Raw genomic sequence first — 9,834 nt, 5'->3', positions numbered from 1 at the left:
CTTTTTATCACTCCTTCTATTTTCAATGACAGCCTAGCTGGATAAAGTATTCTTGGCTGCATATTGACCCTGCATTTTACCCTTGAGAAGAGATCTTGTTTACTCTCCTAAGTTCTTTTCCCTGTCTCTCTCTTAGGAAGTGAAATTATTCACCACCATATCCATTCACAACCAATATCTCTATTAGCTTTTAAGAATTATTGCCACATCCCTCCCCACATTTTTCCTCTCCCCAAATTCCTAGTTCCTGCCAACCTGTAGCAGAAGGAAATGAATCAATAAGTTGGCATGTCATTTAAGAAAGAAAGCCAACATTTGATCCAAGATCTTTTCTTTTCTTTGACTTCACTGGACTCTTCTATAGTAGCCTAGATTTTTATAGTTAACTTTATTATTTTTTAAACTAATAGGCTTTCTGTAGTCACTTGATAATATGGCTTATCATGATGTTAAGGCAGTAGAATACTAATTTGCCTTTTCATAAGATGTTGTGAAGCTTGAGAGATGTATAAGGTAAATGGATACATTCACACATGTCAAACACTAAAGGCCAGACCTGGCACTAAGTGGGTACTAGAAAAGTGTTAACATTTACCAGCATCACCATCATCATCATCATTGCTGCAGGGTTAAGCATCAGTGTTTTACATTTTTTGACACTATCTTTTCTAGGTCAGAACTGATGACTCAGACCTTCCAAAAGAATATCAGGCCAGGAGTGGTGGCCTATATATGGACCACATCTTCTTTATAGCCAAAGTTTCCATTCCCTTAGCTGGGCAGGCAGTTACAAGAGTTTGCTTGTGGGAGAACATCTAAGCATAACTGTTACTCCTAAAAGTCCATACATTGACAAGATTACACCCTACAATTACTTGGTAAGCTCAATAATATCTTACTTGCATCTAGCCCCTGCTTGCAACATTTTCTTTACTTATGCAAATAATCCTTTAAATTATTCCTTATGTGACACCAAGTGGTGCTCAATTGATATTTAGTGAATGAATGGATGAATTTACAAAGCACTTTATAATCTGTAAAGTACATTCACAAACATCCTCATAAGAGAGCCTCACAACACCTCTTTGAGCTCCACAGACAATGGAACCAGTTAGAGAGGTTGAATAACCTGCCATGTTCACAAATAGTTAGTGGTAGGTTTATTATTTTGTTTAAGGTATTCTGAATCTTACACTGATATTCTTTCCACAGCATGATGGCAAGTGTTTGGTCAGAGCCTTCATTCAGTTCCCAGACTGGTCAGTGACCTCAGCAACATTTCTTGGCCAATCAGAGCACTACCATGTTTTAGACTGCTAGTCCTTGCTAACATTTCTTAAGCTGATGCCTAATTTAAAAAGGGAAGAATTTAAGTCCTGTGCTCAAGAATAGATACAATGATTCCAGGCATTGTTCATTGCTGTTTAAAATACAAACTAGCAAGGATGGCAGCATGATATATTAGAAAAGACGTGGGCTTTGAGTCAGGAAGATCAGGGTTCACTTCCTGGATAAATCCATGTTCAAAACAAACCTTTGGATGCTAACAATTCCAATCTTCCTTTCAGCTGATAACATCATCTTGTTTATTAAGCCTTTGTTGGAATAAGCAATAACTTTATCAATTCTGAGAGCAGAACCTTTTAAGCTAATGGTACAGTGTACATCTATAAGCTTCAATTTCTACAACTAAATGGACTTAAAACCACAATATACAATTGTAAGGATTGAATACGTTCATCCATATATGCCTAATGCATAGCAGATGCCCAGTAGATATTAATTCTCTTTTTCTTTATCACTGCCTAATTATCCCACTCCCAAGCTGGCTTTGGAGAAGTGACCTTTCAATGTAGAAAAGATAAAGTATAAACTCCTGCAATTTGACTTGAAGAAAACAGAGTGGGCAGTGGCGCTAAACTAACTTGGATACCACTAGTCCCACTAAGTAGCTTTCTCACTAAATCACTGTGTCGCACCTGCAGGTCATTATTTACCCTCCAGGAGCTAGTTTGTGAAATGAAAATATTTGACTAAATGATTCTATGATATTCATTTTGTGCATACGTCATTGACCACACATGATACTTAAGATCTTGCATAAAGACAATAGTATACTTTGAAGAATCAAAATATCATTTTTGATTCTGCCACAAAGCATAGTCAACAAGAAATACTGGAAGTAGAAGGAATCCCAATAAGCTCATACAGAAAAGAATTTCCTTTAGTTCAGTTTCACATGGTTTCATGGAAAATACTGATGAGTACAATTTATTAAAATTTTGTTTAATTTTACTGACCTACTTTTCAACCTAGTTTCCTTGGTTTCATCTGAATTCTACTTAACTACATTATTGTGGAGATATGCAAGTTAAGGCAGAGAATAATTAAGAAAAATATTGCAATGTTAGTTTAATCTGGTACTTTAAAAAGTCAGTAACTTTTAAATTTTATTGTTTAAAAAAGTCTTGGGGCACCTGGGTGGCTCAGATGGTTAAGCATCTGCCTTGGGCTCAGGTCATGATCTCTGGGTCCTGGGATGGAGCCCTGCAGGGAGTCTGCTTCTCCCCCTCCCCCCACCCTCTGCTCATGCTCTCTCTCTCTCTCAAATGAATGAATAAAATCTTTTTTAAAAGTCTTTTATTTTTAGTTTTTTTCCAGTTTTATTAAGACTTATGGGCATATAACATTGTGTAAGTTTAAGGTGTACAACATAATAATTTGAATTATGTATATATTGTGAAATGATTACCACAATAAGTTTAGTTAACATCTATTACCTCTCATAGTTACAGTTTTTTTCCTTGTTAAATACCTTTTTTAAAAAAGGATTTAATAACTTCCTTGTGCCTTTCCATGAACCTATAAAAGTGTACAAACAAGCTCTGAAAAATATTTTAAAATATAAAACTTAACCTTAAATCTTCAATAATAGTGATATAGTTGGTAAATCCTCCTAAACTTATGAATGCATATGATGTATATATTTTCATTATTTAAAAAAATATGAAAATAATATAACCTACAGGCTTAAAAAAAGCCAAAGAATAAAATTTAGAGGAAAATCAATAAAAAATTTAAGAATAACCATTTAAAAACCTCTGTTAGTTTTCTTACACTTCCCTGGCCCTTCAGTGTTAACTACTATGAACAGATTTCTGTATAAATAGGATCATGCTACATAAATGGAACACATATTTCTACATGCTTTTTAAAAATGTTAGCAAAATATCATAATCTTATTTCCACATCAGTACAGAGAAAGCTGACTCATTCTTTTTTTTCTGCCTCATTCTTTTTAGTGATTATCCAGTATCTGATAATACTGATATGCCTTAATTTATTTAAGTACTCACACATTAATGAGTATATTAGTTTCTTAGGGCTGCTTGTAACAAATTGCCACAAACTTGGTGGCTTAAAACAACAAAAATTTATTCTCTCACAGTTCTGGAGGTCAGAATTCCCGAATCAAGGTGTCAGCAGGCCATGATCCCTCCAAAGGCTTTAGGGAAGAATACTTCCTTGCTTCTTTGAACTTCTCTCAGCACCTGGTGTTCCTTGGCGTTCCTTAGCTTATTATAGGTGAATCACTCCAATCTCTGCCTCTGTCTTCACATAGCTGTCTCTCCTGTGCCTTTTTTTTTTAAGATATTATTTATTTATTTATTTATTTATTTATTTATTTATTTATTTATTTGAGAGAGTGAGAGAGAGAGAAAGAGTGATAGCACAAGCCCAAGCGGGGGAGAAGCAGAGGGAGAGAAAGAAACAGGCTCTCCGCTGAGCAGGGAGCCGTATGCGGGGCTGGATCCCAGGACGCTGAGATCATGACCCGAGCTAGAGGCAGACTCTTAACCGACTGAGCCACCCAGGTACCCCTCTCCTGTGCTTCTGTGTCTTCTACTTCTCTTTTGCTTGTAGGGACACCCTATACCTTACATGTAATGAGGACACATTATAGGGATTTAGGGCTCACCCTAATCTAGGATGATCTCATTTCTTGATCCTTAATTACATCTGCAAAGATCCAGTTCCCAAAATAAGGTCATATTTACAGGTACCAAGAGCTATGGTTGCATGGGCATATCTTTTTGGGGCCCCTATTTGACCAATTACAAAGGGTATCTAAATTGTTCTTGGATTTTCAGTCTTAGAAACAGCTATGCAAAGGAAAACATCATTTTGCATCTCTCTTTGTGCATATGCATATTTTTTTCCTGTAAGATAGATGTCATTGTTATAGACAGGATTGCTGAATCAAAGAATAGGCATATCTACAATTTGACATCTATTTAAAAATTGCCTTCTGAAAAGATGGTACTGATTTGCACTCCCACCAACTGTGTTAAAGCCTACTGTTCAACCCCTTTGCCAAGATGGGTTATTATCCATCTATAATTTTTGCCAATCTGATGAGTTGGAAGTGTTATTTTATTTAGCAAGTTGATTCCATGTAAAGTAACAGTTATTACATGTGCTTACATATGTTTGTTGGCCAGTGATAATTCTTCCTATGATTAACCTTTTATACCTTTGTCAATTTTTGCTTTGGCTTCTGTCCTTTGCTTATCATTTTATAGACATTGTTATACATCATAGAAACCAATCCTTGTCTATTACATGTAAGTTGCAAAATATATATATATATATATATATATATATATATATATATATATATATAAACACACATACACACATAAAATATGATAAATATGCTGCAGATATTTTCCCCTAATCCATTGGTCTTGTAACCTTTGTTTGTGGCATCAGGAGTATTTAATATTGAGGAGGTCAAAACTGCCTAGAGTTTCTGGGTTGGTGTTTTGATTAGAAAAGCTTTCCTCACTCCAAGGGTTACAGAAGTATTTCTCTCTATATATATTTTTTCTCTTTAAAACATTATTAATTGCCTATAATATAGCATAAGTAAATATATAAGTATTTCTAATAATAGATATTATTATTGATATTTTAATTATGGTGGAAAAAATTAATTTTCTCACTATATATAGTGTATACATTGAGGGCAGAATCATTCTTTTTGTTTCAATTTGAGTATAGTTAACACACAATGTTACATCAGTTTCCAGTGTACAACTTATTGATTTGACAAGTTTGTATATTCTGATATGTTCATCACAAATGTAGCTACCATCTGTCCTGTTACATCGCTATTATAATATCATTGACTGTATTCCTTATGCTCTGCTTTTTATTCCTGTGACTTATTAATTCCATATCTGCAGGCCCATACCTGTCTCTCCCCTTCACCCATTTTCCCCAACTCCCTACCCTCATCCCTCTGGCAACCATCTGTTCTCTCCATTTATAGGTCTGATTCTGCTTTTTGTTTGTTTATTCTTTTTTTTTTTTTTTTTAAGATTCCATTTGAGTGGTATCATATGGAATTTTCTTTCTCAGCCTAACTTATTTTACTTAGCATAAGACCTTCCATGTTGTTAATTCATGTCCTCTTTTCTTCTTGATCAGATTTGCCAGAGCTTACTCTATTATATTGGTGTTTTAAAAGAAACGACTTTTAGTTTTGTTGGTTACATCTATAATTGTTTTGTTTTATTGCTTTCTCCCTATATAGTCCATTAATCTCCTCCTTTAACTTTCTTTGTTTTATTGTTCTTTTTCTAACTTTTTAAAGTTAATTACATTTCTTTTCAATATAAATTATTAAGATGTCTCCTTGTATTTCTTACAGTTTTACTATATTTCAAAGCTATGTTCTTAAATACGTAAAGGTTTATGACTTTCTTCTTTTTGTAAATGTTATTCACATAAAGTATTCCTTTTACCCCATTTAAATGTTTTGAATTCTATTTTATTAGAAGTTATTATTTAACTACTAGCTTATCTTTTGTCAGTATTTGACTGGTATATGGTTTCCATTCCTTTATTTTCAACTTTTCTATCTCAGTGCTGGTGTATAGCTTTTAAATCCATCTCTAGATAAGTTTTTTTGGTTCTTTACCTGTTTTGAGAATGTCTAACTTTTAATGAGATATTTTAAACCCATTCAAGTTTATTGAGTTTATACTTACTCATGTTCTCTTATATTTTCTATTGAATATGCTTTCTTATTGTTTCTTTATATCCTTTCTTGCCTTTTGTTGATTTGCTTTGGTACATCCTTCTTTACCCTTTTATTAAAGATTCACACTAGTTTTCATAATAAAAATAATACTGTATGGAAGAGTGTGAAGTACAAGGTAAAGGAGGGCACGTGTGGTGATGAGCACTGGGTGTTATGCACAACTAATGAATCTTTGAACACTACATCAAAAACTAATTATGTACTATATCCTGGCTAATTGAACATAATAACAAGGAGAGACACAGGGAGAGAGGGAACACAAGCAGAGGGAGTGGGAGAGGGAGAAGCAGGCTTCCCCCTGAGCAGGGAGCCTGATGCGGGGCTTGATCCCAGGACCCTGGGATCATGACCTGAGCCGAAGGCAGATGCTTAATGACTGAGCCACCCAAGAAATAATTTAAAAAAATAAAATGTGGACAAGACATTAATAAAAAAAAAAATTCCTGACCCCACTATCTACCTGCTTTCCAAGACATTGCCATTGTTTACAATTCTTTATATCCTTCCAGAAGTTTTCTCTGCCTATATAAACATTTATATCTACATCTGTATCTATATCTCTATATATTTTGTTTTATACCTGTGGGATATTACTATTCTGTACTTTACTTTTTGCATATAATACATATTAGACACCGTAAATCAAGGATTTTATTTTCCTATTTTGATATCACAAAAATTAAATGTTTGATCAAATTCCTTAAAATATTTAAAGGTTAACCATCATGCTTTAACATGTAACTCTATTGTATGTATGCTACGTTTACCCTGTGTTTTTATATTTTTAATGTAGGTGTATTGAACATGAACACAATAGAAGTTGTAAGAAGCATTTATGGTTATGGAAATTATATTATGTTCCTAAAAGGTATTCTAAAATTTTATTTTTCTTTTCTAGGAATTTTTAAGAATATCCAGATATGATAAATAAGTGGTCTGTCACTCTTCCAATGTTTCTTTGATAATTAAAGATAGCACTGACATTTGATCAAGGTTAATTTTTTGGTTGTTGGGTTGGTTTTTCCCTCAGTAGCAGGATTAACTGCAGCACTGATGATCTTTGTAGAAGAATGCCATTTCACTTACCTTGGACTTATACTGAGCATGTAGTTTGGGGTGATATCTGGGCTTTATGCTTCTATATAATTATTTCAGTCTTTCTAAATAACTGCTTTGTAACAAACACACCAATGATGTATATCATCCATTTACATATGTATTTCCAAAGCTATTTATCTATATAACAAATAAAAGAAGGCAATATTTTCTTCATATAATAAACACACACTGCGAATAACTGATTATCCATAAGGTTTGAGAAATGGTCAGTTTTTGTTCCATTATCATGACTTGCCTGATGCCCAACAGCCTCCTTTATTCTCCCTGACTCCAGCCTTATCCACTTCTCTAATTCACTCTCCAAGCTCAGCTACTCATGTGATGATGTTAAAATCCAAATCTGATCATGCTGCTTCACCACCTAAAACCACTTCTCCATGACCTATCAGGCAAAATCTTTGTAGATTAAGACACTCTCATCCGGGGCACCTGGGTGGCTCAGTCGTTGGGCATCTGCCTTCGGCTCAGGTCATGATCCCGGAGTCCTGGGATCGAGCCCCGCATCGGGCTCCCTGCTCGGTGGGAAGCCTGCTTCTCCCTCTCCCACTCCCCCTGCTTGTGTTCCCTCTCTCGCTGTGTCTCTCTCTGTCAAATAAATAAATAAAATCTTAAAAAAAAGAAAAAAAAAAAGACACTCTCATCCACTGCTCTCGCTAACAGCTCCAGCTCATCTCCCAGCAGCCCTCGCCACCACCCTTTATTGTGCCCCCTCGGCTCCAGCACTACCTGCTCTTTGCAGTTTTCTTACCTTTTCCTGGAAATGTTCTTTTTTTTAAACTTTTTATTTAAATTCAATTTAGTCGACATATACTGTATTATTAGTTTCAGAGGTAGAATTTAATGATTCATCAGTTGCATACAACACTCGGTGCTCACTACATCAAGTGCCTTCCTTAATGCTCATCACCCCTTCTTAACTCCCCACTCCTGACGAAAGGTATTTCACATTTGGCAACCCAACTCGAACACTGGGTTCTCCAAAAAGTGGTCTCCAAAGAATTAAATACTTACTTCTTTGCATTCTTACTGTAGTTTGTACATGCTTTTATTGAAGCACTTATTACTTTCTGTGATCATGTATTTGTTTACATATTTCTTTCCTCTTCTAGAATGAATTCTTTGAAGGCAGACAATTTGTTATTTATCCCCATCTTTATTCTAGGACTGTGCCATGCACACTTAGGAAATAGACTGTTTGGATTAATGGTCTTTAGTATTCTGAAAATTCCTTTTGTTTGAACTGTTTTTGATTACATAGTAGAGTTCACTGAGCATAATTTAATTTTTTTTAAGACTTTTTTTTTTAAGATTTTATTTATTTATTTGAGAGAGAGAATGAGAGAGAGAGAGAGAGCCCAAGAAGCGGGAGGGTCAGAGGGAGAAGCAGACTCTCTGCTAAGCAGGGAGCCCGATGTGGGACTCGATCCTGGGACTCCAGGATCATGACCTGAGCCAAAGGCAGTCGCTCAACCAACTGAGCCACCCAGGCGCCCTGAGCATAATTTAATTTTTGTTTGACAACTTATAACAGCCCTTTCAGTTTATGAAAGTAGAGCAATGAAAACAAAACATGGGAGTGTATATAAGGTTGAACCATGTCCTAGTCTGTTCAGGCTGCTAAAACCGAATACCACAGACTGGGTGGCTCATAAACAACAGACATTTATTCCCCACAGTTCTGGAGGCTGAGAAGTCCAAGATCAAGGCACTAGCAGATTTAGTGTTTGGTGAGAGCTCATTTTCTGGTTCACAGATAGCTCTTTTACTGTAATCCCCCATGGCAGAAGGGATGAGGGAATTCCCTGGGGCCTCTTTGGTAAGGACACTAATTCCATTCATGAAGGCTTCACCCTCATGACCTAAGCACCTCCAAAGATCTCGCCTCTAAATGCCATCGCATTGGGGATTAGATTTCAATGTATGAATTGTGGGGGGGGGGGACACAAACATTCAATCTATAGCAAACCATATGGATATGCCTATATCCAAATATTCTTCACCTACACAAACAGCTATTTCATATTGTTCAACTTTATCAATGTTTAGCCAATTGTTCTGAGAATGTAGGAGTCCCTTGTTATCCTTTGCTCTTTTCTTAACCTTCTCCCCACCCAAGGCCACTGATTTAATTTTGTTTTCTTGCAATTTGCTTCAAGAGCCTATAGGGAAAACCATAAACACTTCTGATTAATAGATCAGAAGTGTTAAATTGGTTCCAGGTTATTTAAGGCTCACCTGTGTGTGATAGCTATGAAATATTTTATTTTATTTTCCAGACATCAGCTGGAGTTGATGCTAACTGAGTAACTACCTGGGAAATTCAAGGTGTTGGCATTTCAAATAAAGGTAAACAGCTAGTATGATACACTGAATTAGGGAACAGTTTGTTCATTGTAATATGTTTATCATTTTATTGACAGTTTACCCAGAACTTTGGCAATAGCGTATTTTAGACTCTAATTGTAACCTAGTATAAAAAAAGAAACATCTATATCTTTGAACATATTTTGTTCACTTAATGTTTTTATAAGCGATCATTTTGCGAGCAACAATTTCATGTTCCTACTTTCCTAAAGCCTTTCTGATTTGCTCGGAGGTTGAAGTGG

The sequence above is a fragment of the Halichoerus grypus genome, chromosome 14 (genome assembly GCF_964656455.1).
Source record: "Halichoerus grypus chromosome 14, mHalGry1.hap1.1, whole genome shotgun sequence".
Classification (NCBI taxonomy): Eukaryota; Metazoa; Chordata; class Mammalia; order Carnivora; family Phocidae; genus Halichoerus; species Halichoerus grypus.
This window is presented reverse-complemented; position numbering follows the sequence as displayed.